The following is a 15,670-nucleotide window of genomic DNA, read 5'->3' on the forward strand; positions in this document are numbered from 1 at the left end:
TAGAAAAAGCCTGGAACATAGCAGGCTCTTCAAAAACTTCTGCTAAGTTAATGAACAAATAGCAGTGACTAAGCAAGAGGTGCCAAAGACTAGGAATGAACTTGTCAGGGAAAATGGGATAAGATTTAGAACCAATTTAATCTACAGATCTTAGAAGAAATACAAGCAGAATGTTTCTTAGAAGTGAGGATGGCAAGACTTCGATTTGCTTACTTTGGAGATGTCATCAGGAAAAACCAATCGCTAGAAAAGGACATAATGTTTGCTAGAGGGCCAATGAAAAGGAGAGAAACCTTCAGTGAGATAGAGTGACACAATAGCTGCAATAATGGACTGAAACATACCAACAACCCTGAAGATGGCATTCTGTTATGCATAAGGTCACCATGAATCAGAGCTGACTCGACAGCAACTGACAATTCTACAGAATGACTTTTCTTTTTCTGTCCTAGACTGTCTCTTAACAAGCATATCTAAATTTCTGAAATATTTACAATATAATTGTTAGTAGTAAAAAATGCAAGAAAAGGAATTAGAGGACTCAGGGCTTAAAAAAAAAAAAAAAAAAGCTGTAGGATGAGTGAATGATGATTTTCTGACACAAAGATGGAAATCCTCTTCTTGTCCTAGGTACTATCTCACAAATTGAAAAGGAGGGCATGTTTCAGATCACACAAGGTATAATATAGGGTACCAGAGATACAGATGCCACCATGCTACGACATCTATATTTTCCCTTTTTTCTTCATCATTTAATGATGGGTTATAAACTTCCATTGTATGGATATATCTATTCACCTGTTGATGGACATTTGGGTTTTTTCCAGTTTTTGCCCATCGTGAATAAAGCGGAATGAACATTAACATACAACTCATTTCATTTGGATAAATACCTAGTTATGGGATTCCCAGGTCTTACGGTAAATGTGTAACTTTAAAAGAAACTGCCAAATCCTTTGTGAAAGGCTGTACCATTTCATACTCCCACCAGCAATGTATGAGAGTTCTGTATCTCCACATCTTCACCAACAGTGGATACTGTCAACTTTTAGTCATTCTAGCAGGTAGATAGAGGCCTGGTGACACAGTGGTTAAGAGCTCGGCTGCTAATCAAAAGGTCAGCAGTTCGAATCCACCGGCTGCTCCTTGGAAACCCTCTGGGGCAGTTCAACTCTCTCCTATAGAGTGGATGAATCGGAATCAACTACATGGCAATGGGTTTGGTTTGGTTTAGATTAGTAGATAGGTGGTGGCATTTCATGGTTTTAAATTGCATTTTTCAACTGGCTAATGAATGTAGCACCTTTTTATGTGCTTATTTGCTATTTGTATCTTCTTTAGTGAAATGTCTATTTTGCCCATATTTTATATCAGGCTTTTTTTCCCTTATTATATAAAAGTTCTTTATAAGTTCTAGATATGAGCTCTTTATCAGATATATGTTTTGCAAACATTTACTCCCAATCAGTGATTGTTTTTTCACTTTCATGATGATATCTTTTAAAGAAGAAAAGTTTCTACTATTAAACACAATTTATCTTTTTTTTTTTTTTTATGGTATAGTTTTGTGTGTCCCATCTAAGAACTCTTTACCTAGCCCAAGGTCACAAAGATCTTTTTTTTTTTTTTTTAGAAATTTTTTAGTTTTAGTTCTTACATTAAGTCTATAATCTATCTCACATTAATGTTTTGTGTATGGTATGGGGTTTTCTTTTTTTTCACATATATTCCTTTTTTATTTTCCTTTTAGATTAACTGAATTAATTGGATTAATTTTTATTATTCTATTTTTATCTCCACTGTTGGTCTTCTTTAATTTCTTCTCTCATCAATGTTTTGTATTTTCAGTGTATAAGTCTTACAAATATTTTGCTAAATTTATGTCTAAATATTTCATGTTTTTAATGCTATTGTAATCTTTAAGTTTTAGTTGTTCATTACTAGTATACAGAAATATAGTTGGTTTTTGTATACAGTCACACATTGCTTAATGTCCATGATATGTTCTGTGAAACAGGACATTTTGGACATTGTGCGAACACCATATTAGTATACAGGCGGTCTCCAGATTACAGATGAGTTCTGTTCCTAAGTCTGTATTTAAATCAAATTTGTACTTAAGTCGGAACAGTTAGGTATAGTTTGTATCTAACATTAGTCAGTCAAACCTTTGTCTTAGTATATAGTATATAGTGTACCTTTCTAAGCATAAAAAACATTAAAGAAACACTTTCAAATACACTAAAACATCTTTAACATAGTCATACAGTAATAATGATATTTTGATGCACACTGCAAAGTAGCGATCATCTGTTATTATGAACCACTGTATGTACCTTGAATTTTTAATACAATAAGCTTTATGGGGGATGTTTGTAACTACGGGTTGTACATAAATAGGACGTTTATAATCCAGGGACTACGGATGTATATGTGGTCAGATGTTTCCTGAATGAACGTTATGTGTGCATGATTGTACTGATCTTGTACTCTGCATAGATAACACATATACACAGTCTTATATACGCATGCATATAAACAAAGGTGTAGTCTCAGACACAGGCACACAAAATGCTTTGTTTCAAATAAATTCCACACAACATGCTGAGAACCTCCACAAGTTTTCTACTTTGTAAAAAATGTCATTTTTGTTCTGAACTTCTGCCTAGGAGCAATAAAATGCTCAAATAATCATAGAGATTCTTTTATTCAGTCATTCAAGTTCTGATAGTGTACTGAAAGCACAGAGTCCTCAGTGTGCAGAGTAGGTGAAAAAGAAACATCTCATTCACATATACATTTTTAAAATGTACCAACAAAAGTCATCAGCTATACGCAGGCAAAAAATAGAAGAAAACGGAATAGGCTGTTGGTCATTACTTGCAAATTAAATTACCTTTCACTACTAAATAATGTAAGCAAAAATCTATGAGTAAGAATCTGATAGCATGAAATATACAAATGTCAGACAAATCTGACAGTGTCTTTGGTAACAGTTACAGATACTTTAGACCAGCAGAGAGAATATACATAGCAGACTTACAATTATCAATTTCTAAAATGGAATTGAGTAATCAAATGTTATTAAAAACATAAAAATACAGTGGCAGATGCACCAAGATGGCCATCAGCTCAAGTACAATACAATTATAAAATAGGAAACATTTTACCAAAGAGCAGTATTAAGCATAGTTTCACAAGGGTCAATCCTGGGACAGTTAGAGTATCTTCAATCCGGGAAGAATTAATCACAGATTAATCAAATTTTAAAATGATACCCAATTAGATGCGGCAAACACTGCCAGTGAGAACGTAAACTAGTATAACCACTCTGAAAACAGTTTCGTAGTTTACTATACAATTCAATATATCCTCATCTAAGATGCACCAATTGGTCCCACCCCACCTGGAGCAAAGGAGAATGAACACCAAAGACACAAGGAAAATATCTGCCCAAGAGACAAAAGGGCCACATAAACCAGAGATTCCATCAGCCTGAGACCAGAAGAACTCGATGGTGCCCAGCTACCACCAAAGACTGCCTTGAGAGGGGACACAACAGAGAGTTCCTGACAGAGCAGGAGAAAAGTGTAGTGCAGAACTCAAATTCACGTAAAAAGATCATACCTGATGGTCTGACTGAGACTAGAAGAATCCCAGAAGACACGGCCCCTGGACTCTCTGTTAAACCAGAACTATAACCACTCCCAAAGCCAACTCTTCAAAGATTAGACTGGACTATAAAACATAAAATAATACTCATGAAGAGCATGCTTCTTAGTTCAAGTAGATATATGAGACTAAATGGGCAGCTCCTGTCCAGAGGCAGGATGAAAAAGCAGAAAGGGATAGGAGCTGGTTGAATGGACACTGGAAATCCAGAGTGGAAAGGCCGAGTGTGCTGTCACATTATAGGGATTGCAACTAGGGTCACATAACAATATGTGTATAAATTTTTGTATGAGAAATTAAATTGAGCTGTAAACTTTCACCTAAAACACAATAATAAAAAATAAAAAATTCAATATATCCTTACCAAATGATCCAACAATCCCACTCCTAGATATCTACCCAAGTGTACGGAAAATCTGTGTTCAAATAAAAACTTGTACATGAATGTGTACAGCAGCTTTATTCCTAATCACCCCAAACTGGAAATACCCAAGATGTCCTTCAATAGGTGAATGGATAAATAGTGATACATCCATACAATGAAATAATACTCAGTAATAAACAGAAATGAACTACAGATTCAGGCAATAGCATAGATGAATCTTCAATGCATTTTGTTAAGTGAAAGAAGCCAGATCCCAAAGCCTCCATATTATGATTGCATTTATGTGATACTCTAAAAAGCAAAACTATAGGGAAGGGAAACAAATCAGTGGTTGCCATGGGTTAGGGGAAGAAAGAGGAGCTAACTGCATTAACTACATAGGGACTGCATAAAGAAATTTTTAGGGTGATGGAACTGTTCTGTATGCTTTATTTTTAGTCTTCATTTGTTTGGGACCAAATGACAAGCCAAGTTAGAGAGATGATACCCCAGTATCAGCTTGTTTATGGGCATCCTAGCTTATACGTTTTCGACCAGCATACTCTAAAGGACATCTACCAGCTGGCATGTCCTAATGCTTGGAAAATCAAATCCCACTTCTCTATGACACCAAACTTAAAGGATCAATCCAAATCAAGTTATTACCAAATCTGTTCCCCTCTGTTCTGACACCAGCTACACACGCAGCACTTCTTCCTCTGACTCTAACCACCCAGGACTAGGTCATACCTCATAAATTAAAGGGCACAGTCCTCTAGACTGACAAGTCTGCCCAAGACCTCAGATGCCAGCCGCAAGCTTGGGAGTCCCCACAACACCCTCACTTTTCACCTGCTGGCTACAAATTCGGGGTTTTCCCACTAACCTTTCAGGACGTCACCATAAGCTGAGGTCCCCAGTCCCCTCACTTCTGACCAATTAGTTCCTACTACTTCCTTGGGCTCAATAATTCACTAGGACTCACAGAACTCAGGAAAGTGCTATACTTACAATTACAGTTTTATTACAGCAAAAAGGATACAAGTGTAAAGATGCATTGGGTGAGGCCTGGAAGAGTTCCCAAAGGACTCATTACCCTCCCACATGCCCCAATGTCTACCACCAAGCCCATGAAACTTCCATGTCCAGAGCCTTTGTTATTAGCTGCCATCAAGTTGATTTTTACTCACGGTGACTCCACGTGTACAGAGTAGAACTGCTCCATAGGGTTTTCAAGGCTTTGAGCTTTTGGAAGCAGACTGCCAGGCCTGTCTTCCAAGGCACCTCTGAGTGGGTTTGGACTGCCAACCTTTCGGCTAGTAGTCGATCACTTAACTCTTTCTGCCACCCAGACACTCCCCAGAGCCTTTATTGGGCCTCATTATGTAGGTTTTATATATTGAATCATGTCCCCTTCCCAGGTCAACTGATACCATGCTGTGGGTGTTTTTGGCCTGGCCAGCCCCTGCCTGAATCACCTTATTAGTATAAACCCTCAAGTGTGGTCTGGAGGCCTCGTCAAAGATACTTCAATCACTAGAGAAATTCCAAGGTTTTAAAGGTTCTCTCTCAGGAACCAAGGAAAAGACCAAATTCATTGGGCAGTTAAATACTTTACTCCACACCTACCCAATCATCAAGCCCAGGGCAAAGCCTGTTCAAGAACCCAACCATTCACCTGTCTGAAAAAGAGAACGGTAACCTTCATGATTTCAGAAGGGTTCCAGATCAGAAACAAATCAGCAAAGATGGATCTGCATTTATATATGTTTGTGAAATTAGCCGTTTTAGAGACAACTGAAATGTTTCAACAAATGCTGGAAGTGCTCACTTGTCTATGCCAAGAAATTTGGAAGACAGCTACCTGGCCAACTGACTGGAAGAAAACCATATTTGTGCCTATACCAAAGAAAGGTGATCCAACAGAATGCAGAAATTATCGAACAATACCATTAATATCACATGTAAGGAAAATTTTGCTAAAAGTAATTCCAAAGCACTTGCAGCAGTGTATCAACAGGGAACTGCCAGAAATTCAAGCCCAATTCAGAAGAGGACCTGGAACTAGAGGTACCAGTGCTGATGTCAGATGATCTTGGCTGAATGCAGAGAACACCAGAAAGATATTTACCTGTATTTTACTGACTATGCAAAGGCACTTGACTGTGTGGATCATGACAAATTATGTATAACATCGCAAAGAATGGGAATTTCCACAACAATTGTGCTCATGAGGAACCTGTACATAGACCAAGAGGCAGTTGTTCAAACAGAACAAGGGGATACCATGCGGTTTAAAATCAGGAAAGGTGTTACATCCTTTCACCATATTTATTCAATCTGTATGCTGAGCAAATAATCCGAGAAGGTGGACTATATGAAAAAGAATGGGGCATCGGGATTGGAGGAAGACTCAATAACAACCTTTGTTATGCAGATGACACAACTTTGCTTGCTTAAAGTGAAAAGGACTTGAAGCACTTATTGACGAAGAACAAGGACTACAGCCTTCAGTACGGATTACACCTCAACATAAAGAAAACAAAAATCCTCACAACTGGACCAATAAGCAACAATATGATAAATGGAGAAAAGACTGAAGTTGTCAGGGATTTCACTTTACTTGGATCAACAATCAACACCTATGGAAGTAACAGTCAAGAAATCAAACAATGCATTACACTGGGCAAATCTGCTTCAAAAGACCCTTTAAAGTGTTAAAAAGCAAAGATGTCACTTTAAGGACTAAGGTGAGCCTGACCCAAGCTATGGTGTTTTCAATCCCCTCATATGCATGCGAAAGTTGGACCATGAATAAGGAAGACCGAAGAAGAACTGACACCTTTGAATTATGGTGTTGGCAAAGAATACTGAATATACCATGGACTGCCACAGAATGAACAAATCTGTCTTGGAAGAAGTACAGCCAGAATGCTCCTCAGAAGCAAAGATGGGGAGACTTCGTCTCAGATACTTTGGACATGTTATCAGGAGGGACCAGTTCCTGGAGAAGCACAGCATGCTTGGTAAAGTAGAGGGTCAGCAAAAAAGAGAAAGAACATCAATGAGATGGACTGACACACTGGCTGCAACAATGATCTCAAGTATAACAATGACTGTGAGGATGGAACAGAACAGGGCAGTGTTTCATTCTGTTGTACATAAGGTTGCTATGAGTCAGAACTGACTTGACAGCACCTAACAATAGAGACAATTAAAGCAAATGACCTCCAATAAAAGTGAATACAAAAATGAGTTAAAAAAATAATTACTATGTTTAGTGTGTTGATAGGGTATGTTGTTATTAGCTGCCGTTGAGTCTGCCCTGACTCACGGCAACCCCACTGTCTTACTTATCCAGTGCTCCTCTAACAGAAATACTCCAAGTAGATGGCTTTAACAAACAGAAATTTATTCTCTCACAGTCTAGGAGGCTGGAAGTCCAAATTCAGGGTGCAGCTCCAGGGGAATGCTGTCTCTGTCGGTTCTGGTAGAAGGTCCTTGTCATCAATTTTCCCTTGGCTCTAGGAGTTTCTCAGTGCAGTGACCCCAGGTTCAAAGGGCGCACTCTTCTCCTGGCTCTTCTCTCTTGGTGGTATGACATTCCTCTCCTCTCTGCTCACATCTCTCTTTTTATATTCAAGAGACTGACTCAAGATACAACCTAATCCTGTAGATTGTGTCCTGCCTCAATAACATCATAGAGGTTAGCATTTACAATACACAGGAAAATTACATCAGGTCACAAAATGAAGGACAGCCATATAATACTGGGAACCACGGCCTAGCCAAGTTGACACACATTTTTGGGGGACACAATGCAATCCATAATGTCCATGCACAGTGGGATCAGACTGTTGTGACTCATAAGGTTTTCAGGAGTTGTTTTTTCAGAAGCAGATTGCCAGACCATTCTTCCTGGTCTTAGTCTGGAAGCTCCACTGAAAACTGTTCAGCATTATAGCAACACATAAGCCTCCAATGACAGATGGGTGGTGGCTGCATTCAAGGTACATTGGCCAGGAATCAAATCCAGGTCCCCTGCATGGAAGGTAAGAATTCTACTACTGCACCAATACTGCCCTCCTCACCCCTCAAAAAAGAGGTTAGTACTCAAAAAAGTAGTGTGAAAAGAAGATCAAAAAAGAAGTGTGAAAAGAAGAATCCGATTTAATTAACAATTAAAATGACTACTATGAGGTACCACCATCCACCTGTCAGTTTATCATACTGTGATGGCTTGCTTGCTGCTATGATGCTGGAAGCTATGCCTCTGGTATTTCAAATACCAGCAGGGTCACCCATGGTAGAGAGGTTTCAGCAGAGCTTCCAGTCTAAGACAGACCGGGAAAAAAAAGGGTAGCAATCTACTTTAGAAAGTTAGCCAGTGAAAACCCCATGGATCACGACAGAATATTATGCTGGAAGGTGAGCTCCCTAGGTTGCAAGGCACTCAAAATACGCAGTGGTTGCAACAATGGCCTTGTGCATACCAATCATCCTGAAGATGCCGCAGAATATGACAACGTTTTATTCTGATGTACATGAGTGGATGCCCACGCCACGTAACTAGCAACAACTATGGGGTAATGCATATTTTGGCTAAAAAGACAAGTACACTAACCCTTTCTCCCAAGAACTTAATAAAGGACTATGGGAGCGTTTATGTGTCTGGATAATCTCCCTCAACTCATCCAATAGACACAATATATAGTATAGGTGGGCAGAAGATGAAGTGAGCTTGAAGGAAAAAATGAGTTTAAGAAACCGCATAATGCAAGGTGGAATCAGTAAAGGCAGGCTGTGTCCTCCACCGGAACAGAGATCCCTGCACCTGGTGTTAATGAGTACTCCAGGGCATAAAGCCAGACACAGATGCAACTACCTGACCACAGGTTTATGTAATTTTGACTTTCTAATTATTTGTATAAATCAATCAGTGAACAAGGCTTTGTAGCAATGAGCATTTGGGAAACCATTAATGAAACCCAAAACCACCCCCACTGCAAACATCCTGACAAGCAGGCCAAGTGGGTGATTATCATCATCTAAGACACCCCTAAACGTAGAAACAATGTTGCAGCCAGGCATCGTGTGGCAATCCTGAGGAAACAACACATGGGCCAGGTCAGAAAAAACCATAGGATGTTAATGGGAAATGAAGTCAACAGGCACAGGAGCAACAAGTACATAGATGACAGACAGGTGGCCGACAGCACCGCAGACGGGTCTGGGCTAACCGCAGAGTCCGCGCTGTAAACAACCCTGCGCCAAGCGCGCACGCCGGGGCCAGGCCTCGCGCCCCGCAGGCAGACTGGTGCAGAGAAGCAGCGTCCAACACACGTACGCTGTTTTCAGGGTCCCGGGAAAGCGCGGGGGACCGGTGGTGGTGAGAGGCAGTCGGCGGGGGCCTGGGCCCGGCGCCCAGGCTCCCAGAGCGCGGCGCCCCGCCCCCAGCGCCGAAGGAGGAAAACGGAGACGCGCAGGAGGGAAAAGTAAAGGAAGGGCCGTACCCTGAAGGGTCCGGGAGAGGCACGCGCCGCAAGTTTCACCAGCGACCAGGCGGCGCAGGGAGGCCCGAGCACGGAGGCGGCTCCCAGACTCCCGCGCTACGGCGCGACCGCTGCGAGCGGGCCCAGCGCGACCCGGAAAGGAAGACTTCGAGGCCACAGGAGGGGCGGGGTCAAGAGGGAGGCCGGGCTCGGCTCAGCGGGCGGCGCTCAGAGCCTCTGGACCGCCCGCTCCTAGGCCGGGGTGGAGCTTCTTACCGGCCTCCTTACCATACAAATTGCCAGTTACTCCACTCCGGGCAGAGGTTGCAGGTCCGCGGTGAAATAGTCTCGCGCGCGCGTCAGGCCGCCGTTTGTGGGCTGTTAGGGCTTCTTCAGTTCAGAGTTGGTGGGTCAGGTGATTGATAGGGATTATGGATGGATCCTCAGAGGAAAAGTGGAATAATTCTTATAGGCACTCTGCGTACTTCTCCAAGTTTGCAAACTCTCTCCTGCCCCAGATTTAAATCCTTCCTTCAGGTTCATTCCCTTCCCCAACATTCGGAACCCCGTAATTATTAACTCTGATGAAGAAGATGCTCACAGGGTCGCCCTTACTCAGGCATTTTTAATTAAGTAAATAAGTAACATCCCTTCTTTAGTTTGAATCGTATTTATCCCGTTACAAGGTTTCCGTTAAAACGGGAAAACATTTAATAACGAAGAGAGGTTAAAAGACAAATTACTTGCTATCTAACTGCTTCGAAGGAAGCAAAATAGGATATTTATTTATGAACTATATACATGAACTGAGCTAATAAGTGATGCGTGGTAGAAAATGTATTAAAAAATGGAAATTTAAAAATGGAATTAAAGCTTAATCCCTACTTCCCCCGCCCTGCTTGAGTGTGGGCAGCATATAGTGACTTACTTCCAAAGGAAAGAGTATATGGGGGTGGGAAGAGATGGTAGGTAACTTTACTGTGGAGAAACCTGGTAAACACTACCAGGTGAAGATTAACAAGTGATAAGTCAAGTTGATAGCATGTACCCTGATATGGTGGATGATGATGAGAAAACATCAGACAAACTCAGATGTTCTACCAAATACCTGCAACATTTCCCCTCAAAACTGTTTAAAAAATAGTAAGTTACCATCAAATCGATTCCAGCTCATGGCAACCCCATGTGTGTCAGAATAGAACTATACTCCATAGGGTTTTCAATGGCTGATTGCCAGGCCTTTCTTCTGAAGTGCCTCTGTGTGGGTAGTCAAGTGCTTAAGCATTTGCACCACCCAAGGACTCCCTCAAAACTGTTAAGGTAATGAAAAACAAGGAAAGACAGATTGTCACAGACCAGAGAGGATTTAGGAGACAAGATGACTGAATGTATTATGGTCTTGGATGGGATCCTGGAACAGAAAAAGGACATTAGTGGAAGAACTAGTGAAATTGGAATAAAATGTGGAATTTACTTAGTAGTAGTTTTACCAACACTGATGTTTTAGTTGTAACAAATATGCCATTGAAATATAAGATGTTAACAATAGAGGAAACTGGGTGAGTGGTATTCCCCGTACTATCTTGCAACTTTTCTGTAAATCAATCTATTCTAAAATGAAAAGTGGATTTAAAAAAAAAACTAATTTATTATAATTACATAAAACTGACTCTTATATGGTTGCTGTGAGACTCAATTGAATTGATGCCTGCAGGGTCCTCAGATCCAGTCTAGTTGAAGCAGTTTCTCATTCCCAGCACAACTTTTTTTAAAGTATTCTTTATTATTATTATTATTATTGTACTTTAGATGAAGGTTTACAGAACATACTAGCTTCTCATTAAACAATTAGTACACATATTGTTTTGTGACATTTGTTACCTACCCCACATGTCAACACTCTCCCCTTCTCGATCTTGGGTTCCCTATTACCAGCTTTCCTGTCCCCTCTTGCCTTCTAGTCCTTGCCCCTGGACTGGTGTGCTGTTTTAGTCTCGTTTTGTTTTATGGGCCTGTCTAATCTTTGGCTGAAGGGTGAACCTCAGGAGTGACTTCATTACTGAGCTAAAAGGGTCCCAACACAATTTTTAAATAAACTTTTCATTGAAGTATAAAAATATTCAGACAAGAACACAAAATATGAATGCACAGTTTGAAGAAAAGTGAACATACCCATGTAATCGCCATCCAAATAAAAAACTAGATCATTACTAGCACCCAGAAGCCCCTCTCATAATTACCTCATTCTCTACCTCTATTTCTCCCCAAAGGGAAGGGGAAAGACTGCTAACACCATAGATTAATTTTGCCAAATTTTGAACCTTGCATAGATGGAATCATGCATTATGCACTCCTTTAAGTCTGGCTTCTTTTTCTCAACGTTAGTTTCGTGAGAGTCATTCATGATGTTGAGTGGAGTGGTAGTTTCTTGAGTTTTTATTGTATGAATATATCATTATTTATTCTACTACTCTTGATGGACATTTGAGTCTTTTTTACTTTTGATTACTACAAATAATGCTACTATGAACATTCTTGTTCATGTTTTTTGGTGCGTATCTTTTGCATGCCATTCCATACATTTTCATCTCTTCCACATCTCAGAGATGCAGTCATTGGTGCTGTTACTTGTTTTGTTTGGGTTTTTGTTTAGCTTTCTATTTAATGGCACTTAAAGTGCTGCTTGGAAAGGGGTAAGTTTATATTTACGACAAGGAAAAGACTAGGAGAAAGTACTTTCTCTGACTAGATGGAATTTTGGTCATCATTGCTCAATCTACCCTCCCTCCAACCTTCTTTCTCAAGGGCCATGCTGTTGCCATGCTTTGTTTTAAGGGCAAGAGAGCCAAGTGAGGCAAAGGAAAGCAGCGATGCTTATCAGTTAGTGATGGCCCTGATTTCGTGGGTGAACTAATGCCTAGTTATTAAATGGAATGTTGTTTGGAACTGAATAGCATCCCACGCTGTAACAGCACTATTACAAAGAAAGAAAATCCCAACAAGGCTTAATTGTGCATAAAGTCACCAGCTCAGCAAGCTGGTTATGGTCCATTCTAGGTTAGCTTCAAAAGTTACAATGTTCTACTCAAACGGGGAGGCGGGCAATGAAGTAGCAGGTTCAAATACTCTTCTTTGTCCATAGCTCTTGAAAGAAATCTTACCATCATACCCTCCACTATTTTCAAGTGATTTTTTAAATCTTAAAATGAAATGTTTACCAATTATAAAATTTCAGAACTATGAGTACACATGACGATAAGATACCATATCAGAGAGGTAGAGCTATCATTCAGCATACAACAGAGAGGCCAGAAATGTTGCCTTCACAATGAGCTCCGTGTGAATTAGGTTTTCTATCACTGATGCCCAAGTGAGGTCTTATCTCAGGACAAGACCTCTCAGAAAATACCTCTCCATTCATTTGCTACATAACTTAGTCAAAATAATTTTCTCCTCTATGAAATCACAAGTTAATTAAAAACCAGTTGCCATCAAGTTAATTCCAATGCATGGCGACCCCACTTGTGCTCCATAGGGTTTTTAATGGCTGATTTTTCAGAAGTAGATTGCCAGGCCTTTCTTCTGAGGTGACTCTGGGTGGACTCAAACCTCAGCTGAGCATGTTAACCGTCAACACCACCCCAGGACACCTAAGTTAGTTTGTTGAGAAGTTGGTCTGTATTTCAGTCTGTTATATTAGTCCAAGGTTTTTAATATTCCAATGTCCAAAGAGCATGAATAGCCAGTGACAGTTCTCTTTTTGTCTACCTTTTTTTAAACCTCTTACAGCCCTTAAAAGGATTTATTTTAATATTCGTCACAATATTCATCTAGAAATAGTCACAGCCTTTAAAAAGAGAATCACATTTTTAAGCAAGAGGGAAGCCCAAGCAAAACTCATGTAGTCCAAGCCTCTGGTTTTATAGATGAGGAAACAGAGGCCCAGAGAGATTAAGTGACTTCCTCAAATCAATGTCATAGCTTTCAATGAAACCTAGTTCTATCACTTTAAACTCAGAGTTCTTTTTATACCTCATTACTTTACAATTCTAAAAAAATTTAACTAATCCAGTTCCCATATTACCATAAACCTTGAAGTAGCTGAATGTACTGTGATGGCTAATTTTATATGTCACCTTGGCTAGGCTATGGTTTCCAGTTGTTTCGTCAAACACTATTCTAGATACTGTTACAAAGTAATTAACCAAAACCAAAACCAAACTCATTTCTGTCAAGTAGATTACGACTCACAGAGACCCTATAGGACAGAGTAGAATTGCCCCATAGGGTTTCCAAGACTGTAATCCTTACGGTAGTAGACTGCCACATTTTTCTCCCGCAGAGTAGGTGGTAGGTTCGAACTGCTGAACTTTCAGTTAGTAGCCAAGCACATAAAATAATCATATGTGATTAAGTCAGTAGGCCTTAAGTAAACAGATTATCCTCCATAATGTGGGTGGGCTTCATCCAATCAGCTAAAGGCTTTAGGAGCAAAAAGAGAGTTTTCCCTAGGGTGTATTCTGCCTCCAGACTATAAATAGATATCTCGTCAGAACTCCTCCACTCCTCCTGTCAGCTGACCAGTGAATTTTGGGACACAAGACTGCAGGACTCTCTAGCCTGTAGCCTGACCTATGGATTTTAGAATTGCCGCCTCCACCATCACATGAGCCAATTCCTTAATATCTATCTATCCATCTATTTATCTATCTGTCTATCTATCTATCTACCTACCTATATCTTAGTAGTTCTATTTCTCTAGAGAAGACTGTTGTTGTTGTTAGGTGCGGTCAAGTCAGTTCCAACTCATAGAAACCCTATGTACAACAGAGTAAAACACTACCTGGTCCTGCACCATCCTCACAATTGTTGCTATGTTTGATCCCATTGTTGCAGTCACTGTGTCAATCCATCTCAATGAGGGTCTTCCTCTCTTTCAGGGACCCTCTACTTTACCAAGCATGATGTCCTTCTCCAGGGATTGGTCCCTCCTGATAACATGTCCAAAGACAAATTCTCACCATCCTTGCTTCAACGGAGCATTCTGGCTGTACTTCTTCCGAGACAGATGTGTTCATTCTTCCAGCAGTCCATGGTATACTTAATATCCTTCTCCAACACCATGATTCAAAGGTGTCAATTCTTCATCAATCTTCCTTATTCATTGTCCAGCTTTTGCATGATATGAAGTGATTGACAACACTTGGGTGAGGAGCACTTTAGTCCTTAAAGTGACATCTTGGCTTTTTAACACTTTAAAGAGGTCTTTTGCAGCAGCATTGCCTGATTTGAAATACGTCATCTGGTTTCTCGACTGCTACTTTCATGAAGGTTGATTGTGGATCCAGGTAAAATGAAATTCTTGACAACTTCAATCTTTTCTCTGTCTATCATGATGTCACTTATTGGTCTAGTTGTGAGGATTTTTGTTTTCTTTATGTTGAGGTATAATCCATACTGAAGGCTGTAGTCCTTGTTCTTCATCAGTAAGTGCTCCAAGTCCTCTTCACTTTCAGCAAGCAAAGTTGTGTCATCTGCATAATACAGGTTGTTAATGAGTCTTCCTCCAATCCTGATGCCCCATTCTTCTTCATATAGTCCAGCTTCTCAGATTATTTGCTCAGCATAAAGATTGAGCAGGTATGGTGAAAGGATACAACCCTGAACACACCTTTCCTAACTTTAAACCACAAAGGATCCCCTTGTTCTGTTTGAACGACTGCCTTTTGATCTATGTACAGGTTCCTCATGAGCACAATTAAGTGTTCTGGAATTCCCATTCTTTACAATGTTATCCATAATTTGTTATGGTCCACACAGTCGAATGCCTTTGCATAGTCAATAAAACACAGGTAAACATCTTTGTGATATTCTCTGCTTTCAGCCAGGATCCATCTGACATCAGCTATGATATCCCTGGTCCATGTCCTCTTCTGAATCCGGCTTGAATTTCTGGCAGTTGCCTGTCGATATATTGCTGCAGCCACTTTTGAATGATCTTCAGCAAAATTTAACTTTTGTATGATATTAATGATATTGTTCAATAATTTCCACATTCAGTTGGATCACCTTTCTTGGGAATAGGCATAAATATGGATCTCTTCCAGTTGGTTGGCCAGGTAGCTGTCTTCCAAATTTCTTG

General features: G+C 40.2%; 1 protein-coding gene across 4 annotated transcripts in view; it reads right to left on the reverse strand.

Annotated features, from left to right (window-relative positions):
- FBXL4 (F-box and leucine rich repeat protein 4) overlaps positions 1-9,687 on the reverse strand; it is a 93,566-nt gene extending 83,879 nt beyond the window's left edge. For 3 of the 4 annotated variants that reach the window (XM_023727576.1, XM_023727577.1, XM_023727575.1), the window contains exon 1: positions 9,550-9,681. The gene's annotated coding sequence lies outside the window, so the exon portion shown is untranslated. Of the gene's footprint in view, positions 1-9,549 lie in introns of all 4 variants that reach the window. The other variant, XM_004372410.1, reaches the window with a different exon arrangement.
- Positions 9,688-15,670: the final 5,983 nt, after the last annotated feature.

Source organism: Trichechus manatus, unplaced genomic scaffold (assembly GCF_000243295.1).
Source record: "Trichechus manatus latirostris isolate Lorelei unplaced genomic scaffold, TriManLat1.0 scaffold00017, whole genome shotgun sequence".
Taxonomy (NCBI): domain Eukaryota; kingdom Metazoa; phylum Chordata; class Mammalia; order Sirenia; family Trichechidae; genus Trichechus; species Trichechus manatus.